The sequence below is a fragment of the Jaculus jaculus genome, chromosome 6 (assembly GCF_020740685.1).
Source record: "Jaculus jaculus isolate mJacJac1 chromosome 6, mJacJac1.mat.Y.cur, whole genome shotgun sequence".
Lineage (NCBI taxonomy): Eukaryota > Metazoa > Chordata > Mammalia > Rodentia > Dipodidae > Jaculus > Jaculus jaculus.
The window spans coordinates 1,222,860-1,231,625 of NC_059107.1; the positions used below are offsets into that span (position 1 = coordinate 1,222,860).

The following is an 8,766-nucleotide window of genomic DNA, read 5'->3' on the forward strand; positions in this document are numbered from 1 at the left end:
CAGGCCACAATCAAGTGAGTAACTAGTTGGTATCTGGGCGAACAGGGTCCAGCTCCCCTGGCCTCAGGCTACTTTTCCAGCTTCATGAGTGGACTGCTTCTCCATCCCAGGCAGCCTGTTCTGGAGTTTAACAATCTTGCTGCAAGCAAGTGGCCTGAGGCTTGCATTTGGCTAGACTCAGGGATATTTTTAAAGTTTTAACTGGCTATTGCCAATACAAAATCAGAAAGAGTCCAGATGCAGATTAGGAAACTTTTTTTTTCTTTCAGAAAATTGATGAGTAATGTTCTGGTTTTCTAGTGTCCTGGCCACCACTCCATGGCCCTGCATCTGATAAATTCCCACCTCTACAGTGGATGAAGACCCTTGCTGGTTTTGCCCTGCACTCTCTGTACCTTTCCTTGTCTGGTAAACTTCTGGTCACCGCTCAAAACCCAGCAGCACCACCTATAACCCCCTCCACTTCCATGGCACAGACCCTCTACTATAGCTGGAGCCATACCTTGTCCCAGAGCTGTCTTTATGCCAGCCTTCTCTAATGAGTTCCAAGGCTCTCTGGGAGAAAGTACCTTGTTCGTATCTCCTTTGTATCCCCAGGGCCCAGAAGAAAGCATGACCTAGATAATACAGAATCCAGTAGATGTTTCCTGCATGCGTGGAAGGAAGCTAGAGAAAAATGCTTATAAAAATGTGAAATTAGGCTGGAGAATGGCTTAGTGGTTGAGGTGCTTGCCTGTGAAGCCTAAGGACCCAGGTCCGATTCCCCAGTACCCAGTGTAAAGCCAGATGCACAGGTGGTGCATGCAACTGGAGTTTGTTTGCGGTGGCTGAAGGTTCTGGTGCAACCATGTGTATTCTCTCTCTTTTCTCTCTGTCCTCTCTCTGCTTGCAAATAAATAATTCTTAAAAAAATATATAAAATTTGTATCACAGCTTGTTCTGACAGTTACCAAAGAAAAGGGTCAAAAACATTAAAACATTTCACAAAATGTGATCAAGATCTCATCAGCTTACACATTTCACAAGTTAGATGTCATCAGCATAAGAAGCAAATGAGAAACAACAGGCAGGCAGGGACAGTCCTTAGATCATTCTCTGAGCTGTTACTACTGAACAGCTCCTGCTCACTTCGTAAGCACTGGAGAAAAAACACGGAATAAATCAGACAACTACCTGTTTTCATAAAGTTACAGAAAATAAACAGGGAAATAAATAGGATAGTTTCAAAGTAGAGTAAATACTAGGAAGAAAAGGTAGAAATTGACCAACTAGGATGAGTAAGAAAAGGGGACCAAGTCCTCATCTAAAATGAAACCTGTGAACACTGGAAAGAACTAGGGGCACAAAAATACTCAGACAGCTCCAAATATGTGGACCATCAAGTGCAAAGGGCCTGAGGTAAACAGATAGAAATGGGCTTGTCGTGTTCCAGGCAGGTGAGGTGAGGTGAGCAGTGGGAAGCCTGGGTAGGGGTGGTGTGGGGAGTGGCAGAGGGTGGGCAGGGCTCACTCTGGCTTTGCTGGGCATCGCAGAAGCAATGACAAGGCACTCACTGGTAGAGTGCAGCAAGTGAGAAGAGAACCACAGGCAGATGGGAGGGGTCCTAGGACACTCAAACCTGCAAGGGGCACTATTCCACCCAGTGTTCTACAAATGTGCCCCGGGCTTCCGCCCTGGCGCGATCATGCAGTCACACTGCCAGGCCACAACCCCATACAAAACCAGACATTTCCCCACTTTCCCGAGGGGAGAGCGCGGGTCACAGCTAACGCCAAGGTCGCGAGGACTAGACCCCGGGCTGGTGGGCACCCAGCACGGGGTACATCTGCGCGTTCACAACAGGGAAGGATGGTGCCCCCAGACCCCGCGGGCCGAGCTGCAGGCGCCCAGCCGAAGAGGGCCCGCAGCCCCGGCGCTGACAGCCGGCGGGAGGGGGCCACTGCGGCATCGCGGAGGGCCAGGCGGCGGCCAGCGCCCCGCCGACGCGCCCACCCGCTACCCGGGCCGCGGCTCTCGCGCCACCCTCCAGCGGGGCCCGGCCCGCGCAGCCCCGCCGGGCCTAGCCGACCGCGCGGCTCTCACCTCGGCTCCCGCCGCCGCGCCAGGGAGACAGCGCGGGCGGACTGGCGGCGCTGTGCGACGGCGGCTCCCGGCTCCGCTGCCTGGGGCCCGGCCGCCCCGCCCCGCCCCGCTCCGCCCCGTCGCCGCCGCCGCAGTGGGTGTCAGGGGCGTCGGGGCGCAGCGACCCTTCCGGCCCGGTTCCCTTCTCCGCAGCCGCCACCGCGGCCCCAGGCGCTCAGCCCGACCGACTCGCAGGCTGGCCAATCAACGCGCGGAGAGCTGCGCCGGAGCGACCAATCATGCCGGGGGGCGGGCCGGGACCGGGAGGCGCGGAGGGGACGCACCGGACTGGCCCGGAGCGCGGGGTGCGGCGCGGCGCCCCCTAGTCCGCTCGGCGGCGTTGACCGCCGACCCGCTACTCGCTTGTCGGCGGGAACTAGGAGACGCCGGTCGGCTGAGCCCACACCGCGGCGGACTGCGAAGCGAGAGGCCCGAGGGGACGGAGCCGGGCAGGGGCAGGGCCGAGGCGGAGCGAGAGGCTGGCCTCCGGGCTGCGGGTGCGGGCTCGTGGCGGCAGGGCAGCCTGGAAAAGGACCGGAGCCCGCGGCGAGCGCCGGGCCTGGTCGGGAAGCCGTCCAGTAAATGGCCCAGTAGAAGGCAGTGCGGCGCGGGAGGAGGGAGGAGCAGCCCGGAGCCTTGGTTTCCCCAGCCCGCTGCAGTTCGCTGCGCATGCCGCACAGAACGGGATTTAGGGGTGCGGCCAAAAGGCAGGGCTTGTTGCGGGGATGGATGGGTGGTGAACATGCTCAGTGAAGGAGTATGGAGGAGAGGGCCCTTGGTAACAGGGGTCAGCTTGTGCCTCGGTGAGGAGGGGCGCGCGGGAGAAGAGCTCAATTGTGAGGGGCACCTAGACTGGGTTCCTTTGACTCTGAGTTGCTTTTACCACATCTTCTGCAGCCCTGGGTTCCTCAGATCAGGTTCCAGAAGATCCAGGGTGGTATAAGATGTTGGGAGAGGCTAGAGTTTTAGATGCTATCAGCTGTGCGTTTGGGTAGAAAAGCTGGAGGTAAGACAGGGAGGTTGGACACACAGGGAAAAGCTCAGAGATCTTGTAAATGGCTATGGAGTTAAAGGATTGGCCATTAGAGATTGGAGAAATGGGGACAGTGGTTGAACATGGTGACTGTGAAAGTAGAGCTACAGCATAGACTGCAGGACCCTGCAAATGAAGAGGTCAGAGGGCTGGGGCACAGGGAGGGTGGAGGCTGACTTGAAGAGGGCTGCCACCCTGTGACCCACACAAGGGACCTGTAATAGAGAAAGGGTTCCAGTCAGTCATGATCCTCTCTGGCACACCCATCTTGGCCACCAGAGGGAATTTTCTAAAAGTGCGTATAGCTCATCCCTACTGAAAATTCTCATAGCTTCTGAATGTGCTGCATGAAGGAAGGTCCATCTGGTGGGCTTCTGCCCATACTTCTCACCCCTGTCGCAGGGGCACCAAAGAAAACAGCATCAACAATTGCCATTATGGAAAATCTGACAGGGTTGGAGTTTCGCCAAGGAGCACATATAGGTGGTTCCCCAGATTAGAAAAGAAATTCTCAGATACAACTAAGCCTAATTTTATAGCCTTAACTCAATGCCAAGTGAGCACCCAAAAGTCACTGTACAAACATTCACATCTAGACATATTTCACAGACTTTTCCATAAGGATTGCTCATTTCAGAGACATTTCTTTCCTTTCTGGTTCCGGAAAATATGGTGAACATTATGTAGCTGAGACATGGCAGGAAGGAGGAGCTAATCTGTGCCTTGAAAGAGTACACAGAATCCTGGTCGAGCATGACCAAATACGGTGAAAAGATACTGCCAAATGTATGATGTGAACTCGATGGGACACATGCTCAACACTGACACCTGGTCACAGCTGCAGATGGACTGAAGCAGTTGAAGGAGTAGACAAAAGCAAGCCCCACTGAGGCTGGAAAGTGCTGGGCTGGTGGCTTTGGCAGAAAGGCAGTCAGGCCAAAGGCTTAGAAGGGAGGACAATGTACTGTGAACTCCGGTCACCTGAAGTTGCTGAAGAGCTACATGAGGGGACTGGGAAGTATCAGGTCTGGAGAGAAACTGGCTCTGGGCTCTGCTGAATGATGGCACATAGCTTGGCTTCAGCTCATTAGTATGCCTCGTTTAGCCAAAGAGTCTGAGTAGTTATCAACATCTAAAATTGAGTGGCTTTGTTTAAAAAAAAAACAAAAACAAACAAAAAACCTACAGAGGGCTGAGGAGATAGCTTAGTTGCTAAAGTGCTTGACATATTAGCATCAAGACCTGAGTTCAGAACCCCAGACCTCAAGTAAAAGTAAGGCATGGTGGCATGCACCTATGATCCCAGTGCCAGGTAGGTAAAGAGAATAGAATCCTTGAGGCCTGCTGTCTAGCTAGTCTAGCTGAATGGTGAGCCCTAGGTTCAGTGAGAGACTCTGTCTTAAAAAATAAGGCTGCATGCACATGAGGAAGACAGCCAGCATTGACCTCTGACCTCCACTTGGTATCCACATCTCCAGAGATTAAGAGGGGAAGACCAACCCTGAAAGTGGGTGACACTATGTTGCAGTCCGGTTCGCATTGCTGGTAGAAATCACCCAACCAAGAGTAGCTTCTGGGAAAAAGAGATTTATTTTGGCTTACAGGCTCGAGGGGAAGCTTCATGATGGCAGGGGAAAACGATGGCATGAGCAGAGGGTGGACATCACCGCCTGGCCAACATAAGGTGGACTACAGCAACAGGAGGGTGTGCCAAACACTGGCAAGGGGAAACTGGCTTTAATACCCATAAGCCCATCCCCAACAATACACTCCCTCCAGGAGGCATTAATTCCCAAATCTCCGTCAGCTGGGGAGCTAGCATTCACAACACCTAAGTTTATGGGGGACATCTGAATCAAACCCCCACATTCCGCCCCTAGCCCCCATAAACTGATATCCATACATGATGTAAAATACAATGCATTCAGTCTGACTTTAAAAGTCCCCATAGTTTTTATCAATTCCAATGAGGTTCATACATCCCCATAGTTCAAGATCTTTTAACTGAGCCATAATACCAAAAAATAACCTCAAAAAACCCATAATGGCACAGAATAAATACACTGCAATAGATGGCATTGGGCATAGCAAAGAAACATTCAACCAATACAAGATTTAAAACAACCAGGCAAACATCAAACTGTAGCTTCAAGTCCAGCAACTCTAGCCAGTGACAAATCTTCAAGTCCGATAATTCTAACCAGCAACAAGTCTCTGGCATTCCAATTCCGCCCCTCTAGCTAGGCTACTCACAGTCCTGGGAAACTTTATTGGGGCCGGCAGCTCCTCGGCACCCATCTCATGTCCCCGGCATCTCCACTGGGTCTCCACTGCAAGCCATGGTTCATCCTCATGGCCCCATGGGGTCTCTATGCAGGCAACCAGAAAACCTGCTTCATACTGCCAATGGCCATTTCCAAAACACAAGACCGTGTTGCAAACTCAATGACCCTCTTTCCAGCATTTCTTATACTCCACAATACCAGGTAGGGTGCCAATTTGTTAATCCAGGGGGGAATAAAGCAGACTTTGAAGAACAGGACACTCCTTGAGCACCCAGACCCCTTCAAAAGAGTCTACATTCTTCTTGTTGCCCCAGTGCAGGTCAGCTAGCCCAGTCTCAAAGGCTGTAATCTCTCAGTTGCAGCTGAAAGGGCAGCAGTTCACCCAAAGATTTTTCTTTCTGTGCCATATCCCTCTGCTCACACCAGTTCATTTCTACGCAAAGCAACCCTGCACAGCTTCTCAGGCCATGGGCACAAGAGCAAGCTTCTCACACAAACTGCTAGCCCAGTGCAAGCAAAGCTCTTTCTCACCCTCATAAAGCCAAACCTCACAGTCCATAGTTCTTACTGCCTTCAGATCTTTCAGCTCTGACCAGGATAGACTATCAAGCTGTACTTACAGCACTGCAAAGCATCTCTTAGGCCAAAGTTTCAACTTCTTCCACTTTCCCCTTGAAAATCAGCTCCAAAAAGGCTGAAGCCACATAGTCAGGTGTCTAGTAGCAACCCCACTCCTGGTACCACTTTACTGTTGCAGTCCGGTTCGCATTGCTGGTAGAAATCACCCAACCAAGAGTAGCTTCTGGGAAAAAAGAGATTTATTTTGGCTTACAGGCTCGAGGGGAAGCTTCACGATGGCAGGGGAAAACGATGGCATGAGCAGAGGGTGGACATCACCGCCTGGCCAACATAAGGTGGACTACAGCAACAGGAGGGTGTGCCAAACACTGGCAAGGGGAAACTGGCTTTAATACCATAAGCCCACCCCCAACAATACACGCCCCCCAGGAGGCATTAATTCCCAAATCTCCATCAGCTGGGGAGCTAGGATTCACAACACCTAAGTTTATGGGGAACACCTGAATCAAACCACCACACACTACCACATAGGTTGAAGGGCCTGGCTGGAATAGAAGAGGAAAAGGGGGAAAAGCCAGGAATGCTGGTATTTTTTCTGCTATGATGTGAACTGCTCTGCCAGTCCGCTCTCCCTGTTAGGTCACAATGAGTCCTTTGAAACTACAAGCAAAATAAATTATCTCTTTAGTTTTGCCAGTTATTTTGTTACAAAGATGGAAAAGTAACACACATAGCAGGAGAGAAGCCCTGAGTTTGGTTCCCAGCACAACAAAATAAAAAGCACACCACCAACAATTTAAAAAAAGGGGAAAGAGGTTTATTTTGGCTCATGGTTCTAGAAGTACAAAGTCAAGAAGCCTTATCTAGTGATGGTATTCTTTCTAGCAAAGACTCCAGACAGTTTAGAGCATATTATGGTAAGAATCAGGGAAAGTATATGTGTGTCTGGGTCTGGTTTTTCCTTATAAAGGCACAAGTAATCATGAGGGCTCCATCCAAATGACCTTATCCAAGCCAAGTAGTTTCCCCAAGACTCCATCTCTAACCACCGTAAGTGAAATGCTTCCACCTCTTAGCATCTCATGATGGGAATGAAATATCAATGCATAAAGCTGTGAAACACTAACTCCGTATCAAATCCATGGCAGGACATTTACTGAGATGGTCCAATGGGGTCATTGTGGGAAGGGGAGGGGAGAGATGGAGGCAGCCTCAGGAACCACTGGCTCATGAGCCACGACTGGAGAAGCCAGAGGCTCACTCTTCTTCCAGGCCTTCTCTGTATCAGATACTTCACCTGTGCCACATTCTGTACTTTAACCATTCAAGGGCAGGTCTCTCTTCAGATCATATAAATTCTTCACACTTTAACTGATATATTTGTAAGTTAGTGTTGAGTACTGGCAGGTATCCATGTCCATCACTTAAATATATATATTTTATTGACAACTTCTATATTTACAGACAACAAACCATGGTATTTCCCTCCCCCGCTTTCCCCATTATAACTCTGCTCTCCATCACATACCCTCTCTCTCTCTCCATTAGTCTCTCTTTTAATTTGATGTCATCATCTTTTTCTCCTATTATGAGGGTCTTGAGTAGATATTGTTAGGCATGTGAGGTCTTGGATATTGAGGTCAAATTCTGTTTGGACAGTTATCTGTAAGGAGCCCTACTCTTCCTTTAGCTCTTACATTCTTTCTGCCACCTCTTCCGCAATTGACCTTGGGCCTTGGAGGATGTGAGATGTTTCAGTGCTGGACACTCCTCCATTCCTTCTTCTCAGCACTATGTTGCCTTTTGGGTCATCCAAGTGGTTATCAACATCTGAAAAGAGAAGCTTCTCTAAAAACTAACCAGAAGTGAGAGTAGCATTAGTATATGAGTATGAACATTAAGTATAGTATTTTTGGGGCAATTTGGTGAGAGTAATATATGCATTTATCCAGACAAGAGCAGGCTTTATACCCCTAAGGCTCATGACCTTCCCTGCCATAGGCTTTTGATTAGGTTTTCAGTATCAGGCATGTATTTCTTTCCATAAAGTGGGCCTTCAGTCCAATTGAAGAGCAGTTGGTTTCTCCCAGAGCAGACATGCCACTATTGCACTCGTTCAGTCATTTGGCCTGTCTGGCCAAACTTGAGGTTTCCAGTGTCCACTGTTTTCACTGCTGATGACTCCCATAAGGCTGATACAGTGCAGCTTTTTCCAGCTTTCAGTTGGCTGGGCTACAGGGAGAAGGTTTTGTGCTCAGCAGTAGCTTGATTTCTCAGTGATATTGCCATTCAGGCATGTGAAATCTTCAGCAATAGGGTCTTACCATCTCTTTCTTATGGGAAACCAAGGGCCTTGGCAATAGCCTATAATGTTTTGGAGGCAACAGGGAACTGTCTGGCCAGAAACTCACTGTAAGATATCCTATCCCTGGCACTGAAAATTTTCTAGTAACAATCTATGGCTTCTGGATGTGCCATTATTCAAGAAACTATATTTTCATATGTCTTATTCAGAATATCTTGAGTTTTGATTGACCCTCTCCCTACCTTTGTTTTATACAGTCTCTTCCCCTGACCACACTTAGGCCTTTCCCCTCCCAGTAATCTGTTCTTCTACTTATATATATACAATACCATCCCCTTAAGACCTTCCCTCTCCTCCATCCCTTATAGCCTTTTTCTAGCTTACAGGCCTCAGCTACTGATATTTGGTTCCAGAACGCACACAAGTCTATACATTTGTAGCTA

At 49.7% G+C, this 8,766-nt stretch overlaps 1 protein-coding gene across 1 annotated transcript in view; it reads right to left on the reverse strand.

The window, feature by feature from the left end:
* The window catches only part of Mapk9 (mitogen-activated protein kinase 9), a 54,649-nt gene extending 52,492 nt beyond the window's left edge, over positions 1-2,157 (reverse strand). The window contains exon 1 of the mRNA XM_045152057.1: positions 2,083-2,157. The gene's annotated coding sequence lies outside the window, so the exon portion shown is untranslated. The remainder of the gene's footprint in view (positions 1-2,082) is intronic.
* Between the last annotated feature and the right edge of the window lie 6,609 nt (positions 2,158-8,766).